Below are 23,497 nucleotides of genomic sequence, written 5' to 3'. Positions count from 1 at the left end.
AGAACTGTGGGTAGATTCAGTGCAGGGAGTGTGTGCGTGCAGAAAGCAGAAACTATGCATGCGTAGAAACTCTATGATTTTCTCCCGGAATAATGCAAATTGTCCCTCAGAAAAAATATAGTACTGGAGAAGAATCATAAAGGATTGACACAATTGCTGCCTTTGCTGTTGCCCCAATTGTGTAATCTGTCAAGGACTGGTCTCTTGCAGATTGAGGCACCTAGTTGCAATTGTGTGGCATAAATCACCCTTACAACCATTTTTGCTATAAACTTGAGATCTTTCTGAGATACTATCTCACAGACTTCTTATGAATAAGGAACTCTGAAATTGTCACATTCCAATTTGTACGTCCTTAAAACTCTGCTGGTTATTCAAATGGGCAGGTTGTTTTTTAAATTCCTTTCTGTCTCGAGTTGTAGTTATATTGATACAGAGGCATAATTGTTGAATGATATATATTGGTTTGATTGAAATATGTTCGTAGAGGTGGTGATAGGCTTTCTGCGTCTGTCTGAGAGCAAGGACCGGTTAACGTCTTTTTCCAAGAGCAATTTGTTGTGAAAGGTATCAGGCAAAGGAGTATGTATTGTGATGTGGTTCTCTGACTGCTTCTGTCCACTTGCCAAAAGTTCCAAGGCCCTATGAAAGCACAAAAACGGTAAGAATGAAGTGGTGGGTGCCGGAGGTTTAAAATGGTCAGTTTAATTAAAGACAGAAAAGTGAAACGAATGACTGCAGAAATACTGTATGTGGCCATGAACTGAGATGAAAGGATGATTTTGGAACTCTGTCTTGCAGATTACACTCAATGCCGCAATCGATAGGGCACTACTCTCACAGACCAGGGTGTGTAAGTTTAAGTCTATCTGAGGTGCACACCCTGAACTAATACATTTTTGCTGAAACCTAATCATATTGTTTACTCTTCCTCGAAGCAGCTTGCCAGGGTGATAGTATATTGCACAGAACCATTCCACTTCTTCACTGAAAAGAGTCATGCTTGTTACCCAAATGTGCAGCGTGTCATTTTATACAGCTTTCTTTATTGAAATTAAACTTGGACTCACTTGAAATATTCTCTTTCAAAATGAATGTTTGAGCTGCTGTGAATTTTATTTCTAGAGGTGGTGACCGGCTTTCAGGTACGTGCTTAGGTCAAGGCCCTCTTCATGTCACTTGTATAAGCTAATTCAGGGAACAAATTAGCAAGTCAAGAAATGGGAAGTCTGAACTACTGTCAAAGCAGTTTCATTCTCTTTTCAAATAATCCAAAAATACCATTGCAGCATAAAACAGAGTATTCAATAAAAGAAGAAAGGAGGATTAACGGCAAAAAAGCACAGCATAAGATATGAAACTTTGGAAATTATCTAGATATTGTTTGAAAAAACTCCTTTGATGGAAAGAAGATGAAGAACGGTATGGGATCCTGTCCTGCGCACCTGTAAGTGATATGTTCCACATCCATTCATACCACCTAACCCTAAACACCCAAACATATTGCAGTCAGTGACCATGTGGCCTAATGGATAAGGCGTCTGACTTCGGATCAGAAGATTGAGGGTTCGAGTCCCTTCATGGTTGAGTCTTTTTCTCACAGCACCCAACTTATCTTTACATAAAAACTGGAAACACACTCTTACAATACTCCTTTCACTCTCACTCATTAAGAAAGCCCAATGCAAACTGCACAATCAGTCACGTTATGCCTTCAGCATTGCTACTTTTCGGTCTTTCTGCCATACCAAAGTACCTCTTCATAATTGCCACGGATATGCAATACGTATACAACAATATGACATGGCACTATCATTCCGAACAGAACTGTGGGCAGATTCAGTGCAGGGAGTGTGTGGGTGCAGAAAGCAGAAACTATGCATGGGTAGAAGCTCTATGATTTTCTCCAGGAATAATGCTAATTGTCCCTCTGAAAAAGTATAGTACTAGAGAAGAATCATAAAGGATTGACACAATTGCTGCCTTTGCTGTTGCCCCAGTTGCGTAATCTGTCAAGGACTGGTCTCTTGCAGATTGAGGCACCTAGTTGCAATTGTGTGGTAAAAATCACCCTTACAACCATTTTTGCTATAAACTTGAGATCTTTCTGAGATACTATCTCACAGACTTCTTATGAATGAGGAACTCTGAAATTGTCACATTCCAATTTGTACGTCCTTAAAACTCTGCTGGTTATTCAAATGGGCAGATTGTTTTTTAAATTCCTTTCTGTCTCGAGTTGTAGTTATATTGATACAGAGGCATAATTGTTGAATGATATATATTGGTTTGATTGAAATATGTTCGTAGAGGTGGTGATAGGCTTTCTGTGTCTGTCTGAGAGCAAGGACCGGTTAACGTCTTTTTCCAAGAGCAGTTTGTTGTGAAAGGTATCAGGCAAAGGAGTATGCATTGTGATGTGGTTCTCTGACTGCTTCTGTCCACTTGCCAAAAGTTCCAAGGCCCTATGATAGCACAAAAACGGTAAGATTGAAGTGGTGGGTGCCGGAGGTTTAAAATGGTCAGTTTAATTAAGGACAGAAAAGTGAAACGAATGACTGAAGAAATACTGTATGTGGCCATGAACTGAGATGAAAGGATGATTTTGGAACTCTGTCTTGCAGATTACCCTCAATGCCGCAATGGATAGGGCACTACTCTCACAGACCAGGGTGTGTAAGTTTAAGTCTATCTGAGGTGCACACCCTGAACTAATACATTTTTGCTGAAACCTAATCATATTGTTTACTCTTCCTCGTAGCAGCTTACCAGGGTGATAGTATATTGCAACAGAACCATTCCACTTCTTCACTGAAAAGAGTCATGCTGGTTACCCAAATGTGCAGCGTGTCATTTTATACAACTTTCTTTATTGAAATTAAACTTGGACTCACTTGAAATATTCTCTTTCAAAATGAATGTTTTGAGCTGCTGTGAATTTTATTTCTAGAGGTGGTGACAGGCTTTCAGGTACGTGCTTAGGTCAAGGCCCTGTTCATGTCACTTGTATAAGCTAATTCAGGGAGCAAATTAGCAAGTCAAGAAATGGGAAGTCTGAACTACTGTCAAAGCAGTTTCATTCTCTTTTCAAATAATCCAAAAATACCATAGCAGCATAAAACAGAGTATTCAGTAAAAGAAGAAAGGAGGATTAACGGCAAAAAAGCACAGCATAAGATATGTGTTGGAAAATGGGTTATTGGTAGGGCAGGTAGGTACCTACACCTAGCAACAAGCCACTAACCTCCACATAGGTACAGTTAGGTCTCAGTAAATTAATCCCAGCTCAACCCTTGGTAGCTTGGCAACGAGCGTCAAGGCTTAACTTAGGAGACAAAGTGTAAAGCATTCAAATATCACAAAACAGTAATTAAATAAAACACAGGAAACAGTTTAAAAATCCAAAACCAATTTATAAAAATAGCTTATATTTTTATCTTTAAAATGACACAAAAACGATTAAAATCGGTTCAGGGGAACCGGAGATATGAATTTTTAAAGAATTATTACTTTTCTAGCGCTTAGAAACAAAAAGCGCCAATCGGGTCATCTGGTTGCACCAGGACCGGGGCAAAGTCAAACTTTCAGGCCGACCGCGATGGAGCCCTGCTCGGCTACAGGTCGCGGGAGGCCTCAGTCAAAAAGTTACCTTCTGACTTAGTCTTTATTTTGAAGTTTTTCTTCACCGGGACGAACCTGCCAGTTGAATCCGACCTCCTGGAGCCCTTGTCCGGATACGCGATGTGGGTTTCCTCGGTGGAGACTTTTACCTTTGGACTTAGTCGTTTTTTCGAGATGAAAATCCTTCGACCGGGGTAAACCTGGATCTTGATCCGACGTCCATGGAGCCCTTCTCGGATACGATGGCTGGGAGGTCCCGGTCAACTTTTTACGTTCGGACTTAGTCTCTTTTTGGGATGTTTTTCTTTACCGGGACGAACCACGAAGTCAGGCCGGGTCGCGGTTGAGGCAAGCCGGCTAGAATTTCCGCGGCGGGTCGGTCCCTCTCTGGAGCTTTTTTCCAAAAATTCTCAAATCTTTTCCAAACTTCTGGGGCTTCACCCAGATGTTCTTTTAAGGTTCTTTTGGGGTCCACAGCTCACCCCAAGGGTCCAGAAGTTCTGTGATGGTCCTTGGGGGGTGCAGACTTCAACTCCCAGAATGCACCTGGCTCAAACTCCTTTTTGGCCACTGGACAGTGGTCAGCTGGTCGCTTTCTTCAGGAGTTGGTGCAGGGGACTCTGGTTTAGCAATTTTTCACCTGTAGCAAACAGGGAGTCCCTCCTTGAACCAGTTGAAGCCAGGCAAAGTCCTTCTTGTGGTGAAGCCCAAGTGTGCAGCTGGTGCAGTCCTTCTGAGTGCAGGTTCCAGGTGCAGGCCAGGGGTCCAGCAGGGCAGTCCTTCTTCTTCTTTAGTTCCTTTCTTGTTGAATTCTGGAGGGGATCTGAGGTGTGGGTGCAGGTCTGCCAGTTTTATCCTTGCTCCTGGGTGAAAAGCAGGGGGGCCCTGGTTCTCCAATCAGGGACAGGGTCGTCCCCCTGTGATGACCACTTCCTGGGAAGTGTGGCAAAAATCCATCCCAGAAGGCAACAGTCTCTAAAAATCCAACATGGATGAATCTGATTTTTGGAGGTTACATCTGGCTGAGCCCACCCACTGGTGTGGCTAAAAATCATAAACACACCCCTCTCCTGCCCTCTCCTAATCTAATCAAGGGGGCACCTAATTTTCTGGGGTTGCAGGATGTGGGGGTGTTGCTGGGTGCTGCAAATGTCCTTCTCTGCCTTTGAAGACCAGTTTGGCAGCCCTCCCCCTTCCTGCCTCACCATCTGCTGAGGGGAGATTCTCTCCCCCAAGCACATTCCTTTGTGTGAAGCCTGGCCACTTCACACCTCATCAAGGCAGCCTGGCAGAAGCTGCTGCAGGCTGGCCAATCAGAGCACAGCAGCAAAAACAATGCAGAGCTGAAATTGGCAACTTTTTAGGTAAAGTCTAAACTTTTTACCTGAACAAGTTATATTAAATCCAACAACTGGAAGTTGTGGGATTTATTACAACAATTAATTTGATACCAAATTCTTGGTATGTAACATTTAAGGAGACTTTAAAATTTAAAATAAAGTCTGCCCATTCTAGCCTATGAAGGCCATTTACTTCAATGAGGAAAAACGAATTTGGCTGTTTTTACCTCACCAGGGCTTATAAATCTATTTTTATAAAGTCCCTGCTTATAGTTACATGGCACCCAGCCCTAGGGGCACATAGGGCACACCTTAGGGGTGACTTATATGTAAAAATAAGGTAGTTTAAGACTTTGGAAGTACCTTTAATTCCAAAGTCGAATTTGCATATAACTTTAATTTAAAAGCAGCCAGCAAGGCAGGCTTGCTTTTAAAATGACACTGGGCACCTCAGCAGTGCACCTAGGTGTGCACCACCTATGCTGTGGTCCCTAAACCTACATGCCCTACCATATACTAGGGACTTATAGGTAGGTTAACTTAGCCAATTATAATTAGCCTAATTTGCATATCCATTTTACACAGAGCACAGGCCCTGGGACTGGTTAGCAGTACCCAGGGCACCATCAAAGTCAGGAAAACACCAGCAAAAAGAGGAAAATGGAGGCAAAAAGTTATGGGGCCTCTGCAATCAGCCCTGTTTTCTCACACAACCCCCCCCCCAGCCCACACGCCCAGGAGACTCAGCCCAACCCTGGGAGAGTCTTCCTGGCTTGTTAGGCGAGGAAGACAGTGAAGAAAACTGGCTGTCCCTTTGCAGGGCCTACTCTGCCTTATATCCTCCTGTCAAGGTCACTCCCTATGGGTAGTGAAGCCATCCCAACAGTAAAAGGACCCAACTCAAACTGAAACTTTCCTCTAGGGGGGTCTTCCTCCTTTCTCTCTGCCAACTTGGGTAGTGAGGTGCCCACCTCCCCTACTCCAAACTTTGCTAGGGCAACACCTAGCTTACCCAAAGAGGTCACCCAACACTTGAGCAACCCCACCATGACCAATAGGGTCAGGGGGCCTACTTTGCTATTGGCCCTGGGGTCTGCCTCCCAGGCCAAGTACAGTGCTGCCAGGAAGGCTAGCACCCAGCAGAGGCTACTGACAGCTGTCAGTACCCAGAACCACACCCTAAGCTCTCCACTGACAGGTGGCTGAGCTGCTTTAAGGGCAACTTTGGGGTCCTGGCACCCCTCTTGCTGTCTAGAGTGGGGGGCTACCACCTCCTGTGGCAGACACCCTCCTTCCACTCTCCCTTCTGTCAGTGCAGGGGCAACACCTTGCATCTGGACAGCTGCCTGACTACTCAGGACTTCCTTGGGGTCAGGTGAGGCCTCACCAGTGCCAACTCTGGGCTCCCCCCCTACTGGGGCAGAAGGCCTTTGGCTCCCTGGAACTCTCTTTAAGAGTGGCCTACCCTTCCTTTTCTTCTTTCCTTTTCTTGGGGACCCCTGTCTCCTAACTGTAGGGACTGACTCCCCAGGACTTTGGGTTGGGGGGGCGCCTTGGGCGACCACCCCATCTGTGACCAGACTCACCTCTGGGAGGTCATTGCCCAGGATACAATCTAGGGGAAGGTCAGCACTGACTACCACCCTAATCCAGTCAAGGATACCCTCCCTCTCTAGGGGCACTATGGCTACAGGTTTGGAGGTGACCTCCCCTGTGGCTATCCTGACTTTCATTGTCTTTCCTGGGACATACATGTCTGGGGTCACTAACCGGTCACTCACTATAGTGTGACTGGCACAGGTGTCTCTCAGGCCAGTGGTAGGGATCCCATTCACTTGAATGTGGTGGAAGTGCCTACTCCCACCCTCAGGGATCACCAGCTTACCATCTGGTCCTGTCTCCCAGCACAATGCTAGGAGGACTTCATCATCTGAGGAATCCTCCTCTATGGCTACACTGGACAGCCCAGTGCTAACCACCTTCTTTGGACAGGCTGCATCTCCTCTGAAGTGACCTGTCAGCTGACAGTCAAAGCAAGCCCTACTGTCCAAGAGTTTTTTTAACCCTGGGTCTCCCTGTCTCTGCTTGTCAGAGTGGGAGTGGGATTTACTCTCCTCCTTCTTAGGGTTCTGGGGTACAGAGGGAGTCTCTGTGGTGGGCTTACCACCTCCCTCCTTAGGTTTTTGGGGACCTGTCCCCCCCTTCTTGGAGTCTCCCCCCTGGGACTTGACAACCACCCTGGTTCTCAACCACTCATCAGCTGCCTCCCCTAGCTCTCTAGGGTTGGTCTGCTTAGAGTCCACTAGATGCTGGCGTAACCTTTCTTGGATACAATTGGTCAAGATGTGCTCTCTCATGATCAGATTGTATAACCCCTCATAAGTATCTACTTTGTTACCAATAATCCAGCCCTCTAGTGCCTTTAGTGAAATGTCCACAAAGTCAACCCAAGACTGGGTACTGACCTTCTGGGTGTCCCTGAACTTCATTCTATATTGCTCTGGGGTCAGACCAAACTTCTTGGCTAAGCACCTCTTCATACTAGGGTATGAATCTGCCTCCTCCCCCCTTAAGGTCAGAAGCCTATCCCTCCCTGAGTTGGGGACCAACTCCCACAAAAGGGAACCCCAGTATTGAGGCCTAACCCTTCTCATTTGGAGTGCCCTCTCAAAGGCCCCCAGCCACTTATCTATGTCATCCCCCTCTACATAAGCAGGAACTACCCCCTTGGGTAATCTGGGGCAAACTCCCCCACCCATGGACACCTCAGCTTCTTTATCGCTGCTTCCATCTCTTTTCTCTTTGTATGCCCACTTTTTCTTTTCTAGGGCCAGCTTCTCTGGTTCCAAAGCTATGTATGCTAGCTGGGCCTCCAGCTCTCTTTCTCTGATGGATGGGTTCTCTCCTCCTGAAAGGACCCCCTTCCCACCACTAGCTTTGGATCTGCCCCTAGTGACTGTGTTTACTGAGGACCGTTCTTCCTCATCCTCACTTAGGCTCAGATGCCTTCCCTCCCCTGAGTGGTTAGAGCTTGCATCCTCCCTTCTTTCTCCCTCCTCTGGAGCTTCTTCTGACTCTACCTCTTGGGCCTCAGCCCATGCTGTCAGGGATGTGATCAGGATTTGCTTCCTGAGATCAGTGGTTGCAGGCAACCCTCTTTCAATACACAACCCCCTAAGCTGGACTACTGTCAGTGTGGGTAGGCTAGCCAGATCAAGCTCCATGGTTCCCTAGTTTTGTGTCAACAAAAACTTTTTGCAAAAATTGGAAACAAGAATTTAGAAAAATTACAAAAATTCAATAATTGAAATTAATCCAAATTAAAAATTAAAAACAATTTTTTCACTAGGACAATTTAAAGGATTTTTAATTTGTTTTACCTAAAACTGTAACGTGATATTGAACACAAGTACAGGATCCCGTCGCTGCTTCCAATTATGTTGGAAAATGGGTTATTGGTAGGGCAGGTAGGTACCTACACCTTGCAACAAGCCACTAACCTCCACATAGGTACAGTTAGGTCTCAGTAAATTAATCCCAGCTCAACCCTTGGTAGCTTGGCAACGAGCGTCAAGGCTTAACTTAGGAGACAAAGTGTAAAGCATTCAAATATCACAAAACAGTAATTAAATAAAACACAGGAAACAGTTTAAAAATCCAAAACCAATTTATAAAAATAGCTTATATTTTTATCTTTAAAATGACACAAAAACGATTAAAAATTAAAATCGGTTCAGGGGAACCGGAGATATGAATTTTTAAAGAATTATTACTTTTCTAGCGCTTAGAAACAAAAAGCGCCAATCGGGTCATCTGGTTGCACCAGGACCGGGGCAAAGTCAAACTTTCAGGCCGACCGCGATGGAGCCCTGCTCGGCTACAGGTCGCGGGAGGCCTCGGTCAAAAAGTTACCTTCTGACTTAGTCTTTATTTTGAAGTTTTTCTTCACCGGGACGAACCTGCCAGTTGAATCCGACCTCCTGGAGCCCTTGTCCGGATACGCGATGTGGGTTTCCTCGGTGGAGACTTTTACCTTCGGACTTAGTCGTTTTTTCGAGATGAAAATCCTTCGACCGGGGTAAACCTGGATCTTGATCCGACGTCCATGGAGCCCTTCTCGGATACGATGGCTGGGAGGTCCCGGTCAACTTTTTACGTTCGGACTTAGTCTCTTTTTTGGATGTTTTTCTTTACCGGGACGAACCACGAAGTCAGGCCGGGTCGCGGTTGAGGCAAGCCGGCTAGAATTTCCGCGGCGGGTCGGTCCCTCTCTGGAGCTTTTTTCCAAAAATTCTCAAATCTTTTCCAAACTTCTGGGGCTTCACCCAGATGTTCTTTTAAGGTTCTTTTGGGGTCCACAGCTCACCCCAAGGGTCCAGAAGTTCTGTGATGGTCTTTGGGGGGTGCGGACTTCAACTCCCAGAATGCACCTGGCGCAAACTCCTTTTTGGCCACTGGACAGTGGTCAGCTGGTCGCTTTCTTCAGGAGTTGGTGCAGGGGACTCTGGTTTAGCAATTTTTCACCTGTAGCAAACAGGGAGTCCCTCCTTGAACCAGTTGAAGCCAGGCAAAGTCCTTATTGTGGTGAAGCCCAAGTGTGCAGCTGGTGCAGTCCTTCTGAGTGCAGGTTCCAGGTGCAGGCCAGGGGTCCAGCAGGGCAGTCCTTCTTCTTCTTTAGTTCCTTTCTTGTTGAATTCTGGAGGGGATCTGAGGTGTGGGTGCAGGTCTGCCAGTTTTATCCTTGCTCCTGGGTGAAAAGCAGGGGGGCCCTGGTTCTCCAATCAGGGACAGGGTCGTCCCCCTGTGATGACCACTTCCTGGGAAGTGTGGCAAAAATCCATCCCAGAAGGCAACAGTCTCTAAAAATCCAACATGGATGAATCTGATTTTTGGAGGTTACATCTGGCTGAGCCCACCCACTGGTGTGGCTAAAAATCATAAACACACCCCTCTCCTGCCCTCTCCTAATCTAATCAAGGGGGCACCTAATTGTCTGGGGTTGCAGGATGTGGGGGTGTTGCTGGGTGCTGCAAATGTCCTTCTCTGCCTTTGAAGACCAGTTTGGCAGCCCTCCCCCTTCCTGCCTCACCATCTGCTGAGGGGAGATTCTCTCCCCCAAGCACATTCCTTTGTGTGAAGCCTGGCCACTTCACACCTCATCAAGGCAGCCTGGCAGAAGCTGCTGCAGGCTGGCCAATCAGAGCACAGCAGCAAAAACAATGCAGAGCTGAAATTGGCAACTTTTTAGGTAAAGTCTAAACTTTTTACCTGAACAAGTTATATTAAATCCAACAACTGGAAGTTTTGGGATTTAGTACAACAATTAATTTGATACCAAATTCTTGGTATGTAACATTTAAGGAGACTTTAAAATGTAAAATAAAGTCTGCCCATTCTAGCCTATGAAGGCCATTTACTTCAATGAGGGAAAAACGAATTTGGCTGTTTTTACCTCACCAGGGCTTATAAATCTATTTTTATAAAGTCCCTGCTTATAGTTACATGGCACCCAGCCCTAGGGGCACATAGGGCACACCTTAGGGGTGACTTATATGTAAAAATAAGGTAGTTTAAGACTTTGGAAGTACCTTTAATTCCAAAGTCGAATTTGCATATAACTTTAATTTAAAAGCAGCCAGCAAGGCAGGCTTGCTTTTAAAATGACACTGGGCACCTCAGCAGTGCACCTAGGTGTGCACCACCTATGCTGTGGTCCCTAAACCTACATGCCCTACCATATACTAGGGACTTATAGGTAGGTTAACTTAGCCAATTATAATTAGCCTAATTTGCATATCCATTTTACACAGAGCACAGGCCCTGGGACTGGTTAGCAGTACCCAGGGTACCATCAAAGTCAGGAAAACACCAGCAAAAAGAGGAAAATGGAGGCAAAAAGTTATGGGGCCTCTGCAATCAGCCCTGTTTTCTCACAATATGAAACTTTGGAAATTATCTAGATATTGTTTGAAAAAACTCCTTTGATGGAAAGAAGATGAAGAACGGTATGGGATCCTGTCCTGTGCACCTGTAATTGATATGTTCCACATCCATTCATACCACCTAACCCTAAACACCCAAACATATTGCAGTCAGTGACCATGTGGCCTAATGGATCAGGCGTCTAACTTTGGATCAGAAGATTGAGGGTTCGAGTCCCTTCATGGTTGAATCTTTTTCTCACAGCACCCAACTTATCTTTACATACAAACTGGAAACACACTCTTACAATACTCCTTTCACTCTCACTCATTAAGAAAGTCCAATGCAAACTGCACAGGCAGTCACGTTATGCCTTCAGCATTGCTACTTTTCTGTCTTTCTGCCATACCAAAGTACCTCTTCATAAATGCCACGGATATGCAATACGTACACAACAATATGACATGGCACAATCATTCTGAACAGAACTGTGGGTAGATTCAGTGCAGGGAGTGTGTGCGTGCAGAAAGCAGAAACTATGCATGGGTAGAAGCTCTATGATTTTCTCCAGGAATAATGCAAATTGTCCCTCAGAAAAAGTATAGTACTAGAAAAGAATCATAAAGGATTGACACAATTGCTGCCTTTGCTGTTGCCCCAGTTGTGTAATCTGTCAAGGAGTGGTCTCTTGCAGATTGAGGCACCTAGTTGCAATTGTGTGGTAAAGATCACCCTTACAACCATTTTTGCTATAAACTTGAGATCTTTCTGAGATACTATCTCACAGACTTCTTATGAATGAGGAACTCTGAAATTGTTACATTCCACTTTGTACATCCTTAAAACTCTGCTGGTTATTCAAATGGGCAGATTGTTTTTTAAATTCCTTTCTGTCTCGAGTTGTAGTTATATTGATACAGAGGCATAATTGTTGAATGATATATATTGGTTTGATTGAAATATGTTCGTAGAGGTGGTGATAGGCTTTCTGTGTCTGTCTGAGAGCAAGGACCGGTTAACGTCTTTTTCCAAGAGCACTTTGTTGTGAAAGGTATCAGGCAAAGGAGTATGTATTGTGATGTGGTTCTCTGACTGCTTCTGTCCACTTGCCAAAAGTTCCAAGGCCCTATGATAGCACAAAAACTGTAAGATTGAAGTGGTGGGTGCCGGAGGTTTAAAATGGTCAGTTTAATTAAAGACAGAAAAGTGAAACGAATGACTGCAGAAATACTGTATGTGGCCATGAACTGAGATGAAAGGATGATTTTGGAACTCTGTCTTGCAGATTACCCTCAATGCCGCAATGGATAGGGCACTACTCTCACAGACCAGGGTGTGTAAGTTTAAGTCTATCTGAGGTGCACACCCTGAACTAATACATTTTTGCTGAAACCTAATCATATTGTTTACTCTTCCTCGTAGCAGCTTGCCAGGGTGATAGTATATTGCAACAGAACCATTCCACTTCTTCACTGAAAAGTGTCATGCTGGTTACCCAAATGTGCAGCGTCTCATTTTATACAGCTTTCTTTATTGAAATTAAACTTGGACTCACTTGAAATATTCTCTTTCAAAATGAATGTTTTGAGCTGCTGTGAATTTTATTTCTAGAGGTGGTGACATGCTTTCAGGTACGTGCTTAGGTCAAGGCCCTGTTCATGTCACTTGTATAAGCTAATTCAGGGAGCAAATTAGAAAGTCAAGAAATGGGAAGTCTGAACTACTGTCAAAGCAGTTTCATTCTCTTTTCAAATAATCCAAAAATACCATTGCAGCATAAAACAGAATATTCAATAAAAGAAGAAAGGAGGATTAACGGCAAAAAAGCACAGCATAAGATATGAAACTTTGGAAATTATCTAGATATTGTTGAAAAAACTCCTTTGATGGAATGAAGATGAAGAACGGTATGGGATCCTGTCCTGCGCACCTGTAATTGATATGTTCCACATCCATTCATGCCACCTAACCCTAAACACCCAAACATATTAGAGTCAGGGACCAAGTGGCCTAATGGATAAGGCATCTGACTTTTGATCAGAAGATTGAGGGTTCGAGTCCCTTCATGGTTGAGTCTTTTTCTCACAGCACCCAACTTATCTTTACATACAAACTGGAAACACACTCTTACAATACTCCTTTCACTCTCACTCATTAAGAAAGCCCAATGCAAACTGCACAATCAGTCACGTTATGCCTTCAGCATTGCTACTTTTCTGTCTTTCTGCCATACCAAAGTACCTCTTCATAAATGCCACGGATATGCAATACGTACACAACAATATGACATGGCACAATCATTCCGAACAGAACTGTGGGTAGATTCAGTGCAGGGAGTGTGTGCGTGCAGAAAGCAGAAACTATGCATGGGTAGAAGCTCTATGATTTTCTCCAGGAATAATGCAAATTGTCCCTCAGAAAAAGTATAGTACTAGAAAAGAATAATAAAGGATTGACACAATTGCTGCTTTTGCTGTTGCCCCAGTTGTGTAATCTGTCAACGACTGGTCTCTTGCAGATTGAGGCACCTAGTTGCAATTGTGTGGTAAAGATCACCCTTACAACCATTTTTGCTATAAACTTGAGATCTTTCTGAGATACTATCTCACAGACTTCTTATGAATGAGGAACTCTGAAATTGTCACATTCCAATCTGTACGTCCTTAAAACTCTGCTGGTTATTCAAATGGGCAGATTGTTTTTTAAATTCCTTTCTGTCTCGAGTTGTAGTTATATTGATACAGAGGCATAATTGTTGAATGATATATATTGGTTTGATTGAAATATGTTCGTAGAGGTGGTGATAGGCTTTCTGTGTCTGTCTGAGAGCAAGGACCGGTTAACGTCTTTTTCCAAGAGCAGTTTGTTGTGAAAGGTATCAGGCAAAGGAGTATGTATTGTGATGTGGTTCTCTGACTGCTTCTGTCCACTTGCCAAAAGTTCCAAGGCCCTATGATAGCACAAAAACGGTAAGATTGAAGTGGTGGGTGCCGGAGGTTTAAAATGGTCAGTTTAATTAAAGACAGAAAAGTGAAACGAATGACTGCAGAAATACTGTATGTGGCCATGAACTGAGATGAAAGGATGATTTTGGAACTCTGTCTTGCAGATTACCCTCAATGCCGCAATGGATAGGGCACTACTCTCACAGACCAGGGTCTGTAAGTTTAAGTCTATCTGAGGTGCACACCCTGAACTAATACATTTTTGCTGAAACCTAATCCTATTGTTTACTCTTCCTCGTAGCAGCTTGCCAGAGTGATAGTATATTGCAACAGAACCATTCCACTTCTTCACTGAAAAGAGTCATGCTGGTTACCCAAATGTGCAGCGTGTCATTTTATACAGCTTTCTTTATTGAAATTAAACTTGGACTCACTTGAAATATTCTCTTTCAAAATGAATGTTTTGAGCTGCTGTGAATTTTATTTCTCGAGGTGGTGACAGGCTTTCAGGTACGTGCTTAGGTCAAGGCCCTGTTCATGTCACTTGAATAAGCTAATTCAGGGAGCAAATTAGCAAGTCAAGAAATGGGAAGTCTGAACTACTGTCAAAGCAGTTTCATTCTCTTTTCAAATAATCCAAAAATACCATTGCAGCATAAAACAGAGTATTAAATAAAAGAAGAAAGGAGGATTAACGGCAAAAAAGCACAGCATAAGATATGAAACTTTGGAAATTATCTAGATATTGTTTGAAAAAACTCCTTTGATGGAAAGAAGATGAAGAACGGTATGGGATCCTGTCCTGCGCACCTGTAATTGATATGTTCCACATCCATTCATACCACCTAACCCTAAACACCCAAACATATTGCACTCAGTGAGCATGTGGCCTAATGGATAAGGCGTCTGACTTCGGATCAGAAGATTGAGGGTTCGAGTCCCTTCATGGTTGAGTCTTTTTCCCACAGCACCCAACTTATCTTTACATACAAACTGGAAATACACTCTTACAATACTCCTTTCACTCTCACTCATTAAGAAAGCCCAATGCAAACTGCACAATCAGTCAAGTTATGCCTTCAGCATTGCTACTTTTCTGTCTTTCTGCCATACCAAAGTACCTCTTCATAAATGCCACAGATATGCAATACGTATACAACAATATGACATGGCACAATTATTCCGAACATAACTGTGGGTAGATTCAGTGCAGGGAGTGTGTGCGTGCAGAAAGCAGAAACTATGCATGGGTAGAAGCTCTATGATTTTCTCCAGGAATAATGCAAATTGTCCCTCAGAAAAAATATAGTACTAGAGAAGAATCATAAAGGATTGACACAATTGCTGCCTTTGCTGTTGCCCCAGTTGTGTAATCTGTCAAGGACTGGTCTCTTGCAGATTGAGGCACCTAGTTGCAATTGTGTGGTAAAAATCACCCTTACAACCATTTTTGCTATAAACTTGAGATCTTTCTGAGATACTATCCCACAGACTTCTTATGAATGAGGAACTCTGAAATTGTCACATTCCAATTTGTACGTCCTTAAAACTCTGCTGGTTATTCAAATGGGCAGATTGTTTTTTAAATTCCTTTCTGTCTCGAGTTGTAGTTATATTGATACAGAGGCATAATTGTTGAATGATATATATTGGTTTGATTGAAATATGTTCGTAGAGGTGGTGATAGGCTTTCTGTGTCTGTCTGAGAGCAAGGACCGGTTAACGTCTTTTTCCAAGAGCAGTTTGTTGTGAAAGGTATCAGGCAAAGGAGTATGTATTGTGATGTGGTTCTCTGACTGCTTCTGTCCAGTTGACAAAAGGTCCAAGGCCCTATGATAGCACAAAAACGGTAAGATTGAAGTGGTGGGTGCCGGAGGTTTAAAATGGTCAGTTTAATTAAAGACAGAAAAGTGAAACGAATGACTGCAGAAATACTGTATGTGGCCATGAACTGAGATGAAAGGATGATTTTGGAACTCTGTCTTGCAGATTACCCTCAATGCCGCAATGGATAGGGCACTACTCTCACAGACCAGGGTGTGTAAGTTTAAGTCTATCTGAGGTGCACACCCTGAACTAATACATTTTTGCTGAAACCTAATCATATTGTTTACTCTTCCTCATAGCAGCTTGCCAGGGTGATAGTATATTGCAACAGAACCATTCCACTTCTTCACTGAAAAGTGTCATGCTGGTTACCCAAATGTGCAGCGTGTCATTTTATACAGCTTTCTTTATTGAAATTAAACTTGGACTCACTTGAAATATTCTCTTTCAAAATGAATGTTTTGAGCTGCTGTGAATTTTATTTCTAGAGGTGGTGACAGGCTTTCAGGTACGTGCTTAGGTCAAGGCCCTGTTCATGTCACTTGTATAAGCTAATTCAGGGAGCAAATTAGCAAGTCAATAAATGGGAAGTCTGAACTACTGTCAAAGCAGTTTCATTCTCTTTTCAAATAATCCAAAAATACCATTGCAGCATAAAACAGAGTATTCAATAAAAGAAGATAGGAGGATTAACGGCAAAAAAGCACATCATAAGATATGAAACTTTGGAAATTATCTAGATATTGTTTGAAAAAACTCCTTTGATGGAAAGAAGATGAAGAACGGTATGGGATCCTGTCCTGCGCACCTGTAATTGATATGTTCCACATCCATTCATACCACCTAACCCTAAACACCCAAACATATTGCAGTCAGTGACCATGTGGCCTAATGGATAAGGCGTCTGATTTCGGATTAGAAGATTGAGGGTTCGAGTCCCTTCATGGTTGAGTCTTTTTCTCACAGCACCCAACTTATCTTTACATACAAACTGGAAATACACTCTTACAATACTCCTTTCACTCTCACTCATTAAGAAAGCCCAATGCAAACTGCACAATCAGTCACGTTATGCCTTCAGCATTGCTACTTTTCTGTCTTTCTGCCATACCAAAGTACCTCTTCATAAATGCCACGGATATGCAATACGTATACAACAATATGACATGGCACAATCATTCCGAACAGAACTGTGGGCAGATTCAGTGCAGGGAGTGTGTGGGTGCAGAAAGCAGAAACTATGCATGGGTAGAAGCTCTATGATTTTCTCCAGGAATAATGCAAATTGTCCCTCTGAAAAAGTATAGTACTAGAGAAGAATCATAAAGGATTGACACAATTGCTGCCTTTGCTGTTGCCCCAGTTGTGTAATCTGTCTAGGACTGGTCTCTTGCAGATTGAGGCACCTAGCTGCAATTGTGTGGTAAAAATCACCCTTACAACCATTTTTGCTATAAACTTGAGATCTTTCTGAGATACTATCTCACAGACTTCTTATTAATGAGGAACTCTGAAATTGTCACATTCCAATTTGTACGTCCTTAAAACTCTGCTGGTTATTCAAATGGGCTGATTGGTTTTTAAATTCCTTTCTGTCTCGAGTTGTAGTTATATTGATACCGAGGCATAATTGTTGAATGATATATATTGGTTTGATTGAAATATGTTCGTAGAGGTGGTGATAGGCTTTCTGTGTCTGTCTGAGAGCAAGGGCCGGTTAACGTCTTTTTCCAAGAGCAGTTTGTTGTGAAAGGTATCAGGCAAAGGAGTATGCATTGTGATGTGGTTCTCTGACTGCTTCTGTCCACTTGCCAAAAGTTCCAAGGCCCTATGATAGCACAAAAACTGTAAGATTGAAGTGGTGGGTGCCGGAGGTTTAAAATGATCAGTTTAATTAAAGACAGAAAAGTGAAACGAATGACTGAAGAAATACTGTATGTGGCCATGAACTGAGATGAAAGGATGATTTTGGAACTCTGTCTTGCAGATTACCCTCAATGCCGCAATGGATAGGGCACTACTCTCACAGACCAGGGTGTGTAAGTTTAAGTCTATCTGAGGTGCACACCCTGAACTAATACATTTTTGCTGAAACCTAATCATATTCTTTACTCTTCCTCGTAGCAGCTTACCAGGGTGATAGTATATTGCAACAGAACCATTCCACTTCTTCACTGAAAAGAGTCATGCTGGTTACCCAAATGTGCAGCGTGTCATTTTATACAACTTTCTTTATTGAAATTAAACTTGGACTCATTTGAAATATTCTCTTTCAAAATGAATGTTTTGAGCTGCTGTGAATTTTATTTCTAGAGGTGGTGACAGGCTTTCAGGTACGTGCTTAGGTCAAGGCCCTGTTCATGTCACTTGTATAAGCTAATTCAGGGAGCAAATTAGCAAGTCAAGAAATGGGAAGTCTGAACTACTGTCAAAGCAGTTTCATTCTCTTTTCAAATAATCCAAAAATACCATAGCAGCACAAAACAGAGTATTCAGTAAAAGAAGAAAGGAGGATTAACGGCAAAAAAGCACAGCATAAGATATGAAACTTTGGAAATTATCTAGATATTGTTTGAAAAAACTCCTTTGATGGAAAGAAGATGAAGAACGGTACGGGATCCTGTCCTGCGCACCTGTAATTGATATGTTCCACATCCATTCATACCACCTAACCCTAAACACCCAAACATATTGCAGTCAGTGACCATGTGGCCTAATGGATAAGGCGTCTGGTTTCGGATCAGAAGATTGAGGGTTTGAGTCCCTTTATGGTTGAGTCTTTTTCTCACAGCACCCAACTTATCTTTACATACAAACTGGAAACACACTCTTACAATACTCCTTTCACTCTCACTCATTAAGAAAGCCCAATGCAAACTGCACAGTCAGTCACGTTATGCCTTCAGAATTGCTACTTTTCTGTCTTTCTGCCATACCAAAGTACCTCTTCATAAATGCCACGGATATGCAATACGTACACAACAATATGATATGGCACAATCATTCTGAACAGAACTGTGGGCAGATTCAGTGCAGGGAGTGTGTGGGTGCAGAAAGCAGAAACTATGCATGGGTAGAAGCTCTATGATTTTCTCCAGGAATAATGCAAATTGTCCCTCTGAAAAAGTATAGTACTAGAGAAGAATCATAAAGGATTGACACAATTGCTGCCTTTGCTGTTGCCCCAGTTGTGTAATCTGTCAAGGACTGGTCTCTTGCAGATTGAGGCACCTAGTTGCAATTGTGTGGTAAAAATCACCCTTACAACCATTTTTGCTATAAACTTGAGATCTTTCTGAGATACTATCTCACAGACTTCTTATGAATGAGGAACTCTGAAATTGTCACATTCCAATTTGTACGTCCTTAAAACTCTGCTGGTTATTCAAATGGGCAGATTGTTTTTTAAATTCCTTTCTGTCTCGAGTTGTAGTTATATTGATACAGAGGCATAATTGTTGAATGATATATATTGGTTTGATTGAAATATGTTCGTAGAGGTGGTGATAGGCTTTCTGTGTCTGTCTGAGAGCAAGGACCGGTTAACGTCTTTTTCCAAGAGCAGTTTGTTGTGAAAGGTATCAGGCAAAGGAGTATGTATTGTGATGTGGTTCTCTGACTGCTTCTGTCCAGTTGACAAAAGGTCCAAGGCCCTATGATAGCACAAAAACGGTAAGATTGAAGTGGTGGGTGCCGGAGGTTTAAAATGGTCAGTTTAATTAAAGACAGAAAAGTGAAACGAATGACTGCAGAAATACTGTATGTGGCCATGAACTGAGATGAAAGGATGATTTTGGAACTCTGTCTTGCAGATTACCCTCAATGCCGCAATGGATAGGGCACTACTCTCACAGACCAGGGTGTGTAAGTTTAAGTCTATCTGAGGTGCACACCCTGAACTAATACATTTTTGCTGAAACCTAATCATATTGTTTACTCCTCCTCATAGCAGCTTGCCAGGGTGATAGTATATTGCAACAGAACCATTCCACTTCTTCACTGAAAAGTGTCATGCTGGTTACCCAAATGTGCAGCGTGTCATTTTATACAGCTTTCTTTATTGAAATTAAACTTGGACTCACTTGAAATATTCTCTTTCAAAATGAATGTTTTGAGCTGCTGTGAATTTTATTTCTAGAGGTGGTGACAGGCTTTCAGGTACGTGCTTAGGTCAAGGCCCTGTTCATGTCACTTGTATAAGCTAATTCAGGGAGCAAATTAGCAAGTCAATAAATGGGAAGTCTGAACTACTGTCAAAGCAGTTTCATTCTCTTTTCAAATAATCCAAAAATACCATTGCAGCATAAAACAGAGTATTCAATAAAAGAAGATAGGAGGATTAACGGCAAAAAAGCACATCATAAGATATGAAACTTTGGAAATTATCTAGATATTGTTTGAAAAAACTCCTTTGATGGAAAGAAGATGAAGAACGGTATGGGATCCTGTCCTGCGCACCTGTAATTGATATGTTCCACATCCATTCATACCACCTAACCCTAAACACCCAAACATATTGCAGTCAGTGACCATGTGGCCTAATGGATAAGGCGTCTGATTTCGGATTAGAAGATTGAGGGTTCGAGTCCCTTCATGGTTGAGTCTTTTTCTCACAGCACCCAACTTATCTTTACATACAAACTGGAAATACACCTCTTACAATACTCCTTTCACTCTCACTCATTAAGAAAGCCCAATGCAAACTGCACAATCAGTCACGTTATGCCTTCAGCATTGCTACTTTTCTGTCTTTCTGCCATACCAAAGTACCTCTTCATAAATGCCACGGATATGCAATACGTATACAACAATATGACATGGCACAATCATTCCGAACAGAACTGTGGGCAGATTCAGTGCAGGGAGTGTGTGGGTGCAGAAAGCAGAAACTATGCATGGGTAGAAGCTCTATGATTTTCTCCAGGAATAATGCAAATTGTCCCTCTGAAAAAGTATAGTACTAGAGAAGAATCATAAAGGATTGACACAATTGCTGCCTTTGCTGTTGCCCAGTTGTGTAATCTGTCTAGGACTGGTCTCTTGCAGATTGAGGCACCTAGCTGCAATTGTGTGGTAAAAATCACCCTTACAACCATTTTTGCTATAAACTTGAGATCTTTCTGAGATACTATCTCACAGACTTCTTATGAATGAGGAACTCTGAAATTGTCACATTCCAATTTGTACGTCCTTAAAACTCTGCTGGTTATTCAAATGGGCTGATTGTTTTTTAAATTCCTTTCTGTCTCGAGTTGTAGTTATATTGATACAGAGGCATAATTGTTGAATGATATATATTGGTTTGATTGAAATATGTTCGTAGAGGTGGTGATAGGCTTTCTGTGTCTGTCTGAGAGCAAGGGCCGGTTAACGTCTTTTTCCAAGAGCAGTTTGTTGTGAAAGGTATCAGGCAAAGGAGTATGCATTGTGATGTGGTTCTCTGACTGCTTCTGTCCACTTGCCAAAAGTTCCAAGGCCCTATGATAGCACAAAAACTGTAAGATTGAAGTGGTGGGTGCCGGAGGTTTAAAATGGTCAGTTTAATTAAAGACAGAAAAGTGAAACGAATGACTGAAGAAATACTGTATGTGGCCATGAACTGAGATGAAAGGATGATTTTGGAACTCTGTCTTGCAGATTACCCTCAATGCCGCAATGGATAGGGCACTACTCTCACAGACCAGGGTGTGTAAGTTTAAGTCTATCTGAGGTGCACACCCTGAACTAATACATTTTTGCTGAAACCTAATCATATTCTTTACTCTTCCTCGTAGCAGCTTACCAGGGTGATAGTATATTGCAACAGAACCATTCCACTTCTTCACTGAAAAGAGTCATGCTGGTTACCCAAATGTGCAGCGTGTCATTTTATACAACTTTCTTTATTGAAATTAAACTTGGACTCATTTGAAATATTCTCTTTCAAAATGAATGTTTTGAGCTGCTGTGAATTTTATTTCTAGAGGTGGTGACAGGCTTTCAGGTACGTGCTTAGGTCAAGGCCCTGTTCATGTCACTTGTATAAGCTAATTCAGGGAGCAAATTAGCAAGTCAAGAAATGGGAAGTCTGAACTACTGTCAAAGCAGTTTCATTCTCTTTTCAAATAATCCAAAAATACCATAGCAGCACAAAACAGAGTATTCAGTAAAAGAAGAAAGGAGGATTAACGGCAAAAAAGCACAGCATAAGATATGAAACTTTGGAAATTATCTAGATATTGTTTGAAAAAACTCCTTTGATGGAAAGAAGATGAAGAACGGTACGGGATCCTGTCCTGCGCACCTGTAATTGATATGTTCCACATCCATTCATACCACCTAACCCTAAACACCCAAACATATTGCAGTCAGTGACCATGTGGCCTAATGGATAAGGCGTCTGGTTTCGGATCAGAAGATTGAGGGTTTGAGTCCCTTTATGGTTGAGTCTTTTTCTCACAGCACCCAACTTATCTTTACATACAAACTGGAAACACACTCTTACAATACTCCTTTCACTCTCACTCATTAAGAAAGCCCAATGCAAACTGCACAGTCAGTCACGTTATGCCTTCAGAATTGCTACTTTTCTGTCTTTCTGCCATACCAAAGTACCTCTTCATAAATGCCACGGATATGCAATACGTACACAACAATATGATATGGCACAATCATTCTGAACAGAACTGTGGGCAGATTCAGTGCAGGGAGTGTGTGGGTGCAGAAAGCAGAAACTATGCATGGGTAGAAGCTCTATGATTTTCTCCAGGAATAATGCAAATTGTCCCTCTGAAAAAGTATAGTACTAGAGAAGAATCATAAAGGATTGACACAATTGCTGCCTTTGCTGTTGCCCCAGTTGTGTAATCTGTCAAGGACTGGTCTCTTGCAGATTGAGGCACCTAGTTGCAATTGTGTGGTAAAAATCACCCTTACAACCATTTTTGCTATAAACTTGAGATCTTTCTGAGATACTATCTCACAGACTTCTTATGAATGAGGAACTCTGAAATTGTCACATTCCAATTTGTACGTCCTTAAAACTCTGCTGGTTATTCAAATGGGCAGATTGTTTTTTAAATTCCTTTCTGTCTCGAGTTGTAGTTATATTGATACAGAGGCATAATTGTTGAATGATATATATTGGTTTGATTGAAATATGTTCGTAGAGGTGGTGATAGGCTTTCTGTGTCTGTCTGAGAGCAAGGACCGGTTAACGTCTTTTTCCAAGAGCAGTTTGTTGTGAAAGGTATCAGGCAAAGGAGTATGCATTGTGATGTGGTTCTCTGACTGCTTCTGTCCACTTGCCAAAAGTTCCAAGGCCCTATGATAGCACAAAAACTGTAAGATTGAAGTGGTGGGTGCCGGAGGTTTAAAATGGTCAGTTTAATTAAAGACAGAAAAATGAAACGAATGACTGAAGAAATACTGTATGTGGCCATGAACTGAGATGAAAGGATGATTTTGGAACTCTGTCTTGCAGATTACCCTCAATGCCGCAATGGATAGGGCACTACTCTCACAGACCAGGGTGTGTAAGTTTAAGTCTATCTGAGGTGCACACCCTGAACTAATACATTTTTGCTGAAACCTAATCCTATTGTTTACTCTTCCTCGTAGCAGCTTACCAGGGTGATAGTATATTGCAACAGAACCATTCCACTTCTTCACTGAAAAGAGTCATGCTGGTTACCCAAATGTGCAGCGTGTCATTTTATACAACTTTCTTTATTGAAATTAAACTTGGACTCACTTGAAATATTCTCTTTCAAAATGAATGTTTTGAGCTGCTGTGAATATTATTTCTAGAGGTGGTGACAGGCTTTCAGGTACGTGCTTAGGTCAAGGCCCTGTTCATGTCAC

At 42.4% G+C, this 23,497-nt stretch overlaps 4 non-coding genes across 4 annotated transcripts; all 4 read left to right on the top strand.

The window, feature by feature from the left end:
- The first annotated feature begins 1,514 nt into the window (after positions 1-1,514).
- TRNAR-UCG (transfer RNA arginine (anticodon UCG)) lies at positions 1,515-1,587 on the top strand. The gene has a single exon. It is a non-coding gene; the product is annotated as a tRNA-Arg (tRNA).
- A 13,120-nt stretch (positions 1,588-14,707) lies between these two features.
- Positions 14,708-14,780, top strand: TRNAR-UCG (transfer RNA arginine (anticodon UCG)). The gene has a single exon. It is a non-coding gene; the product is annotated as a tRNA-Arg (tRNA).
- A 1,752-nt stretch (positions 14,781-16,532) lies between these two features.
- TRNAR-UCG (transfer RNA arginine (anticodon UCG)) lies at positions 16,533-16,605 on the top strand. The gene has a single exon. It is a non-coding gene; the product is annotated as a tRNA-Arg (tRNA).
- A 3,577-nt stretch (positions 16,606-20,182) lies between these two features.
- On the top strand, positions 20,183-20,255 carry TRNAR-UCG (transfer RNA arginine (anticodon UCG)). The gene has a single exon. It is a non-coding gene; the product is annotated as a tRNA-Arg (tRNA).
- The last annotated feature ends 3,242 nt before the right edge of the window (positions 20,256-23,497 follow it).

The sequence above is a fragment of the Pleurodeles waltl genome, chromosome 4_1, assembly GCF_031143425.1.
Source record: "Pleurodeles waltl isolate 20211129_DDA chromosome 4_1, aPleWal1.hap1.20221129, whole genome shotgun sequence".
NCBI classification, from domain to species: Eukaryota; Metazoa; Chordata; class Amphibia; order Caudata; family Salamandridae; genus Pleurodeles; species Pleurodeles waltl.
The sequence above is the reverse complement of the archived record's forward strand: the minus strand, read 5'-3'. Positions and strand labels throughout refer to the sequence as shown.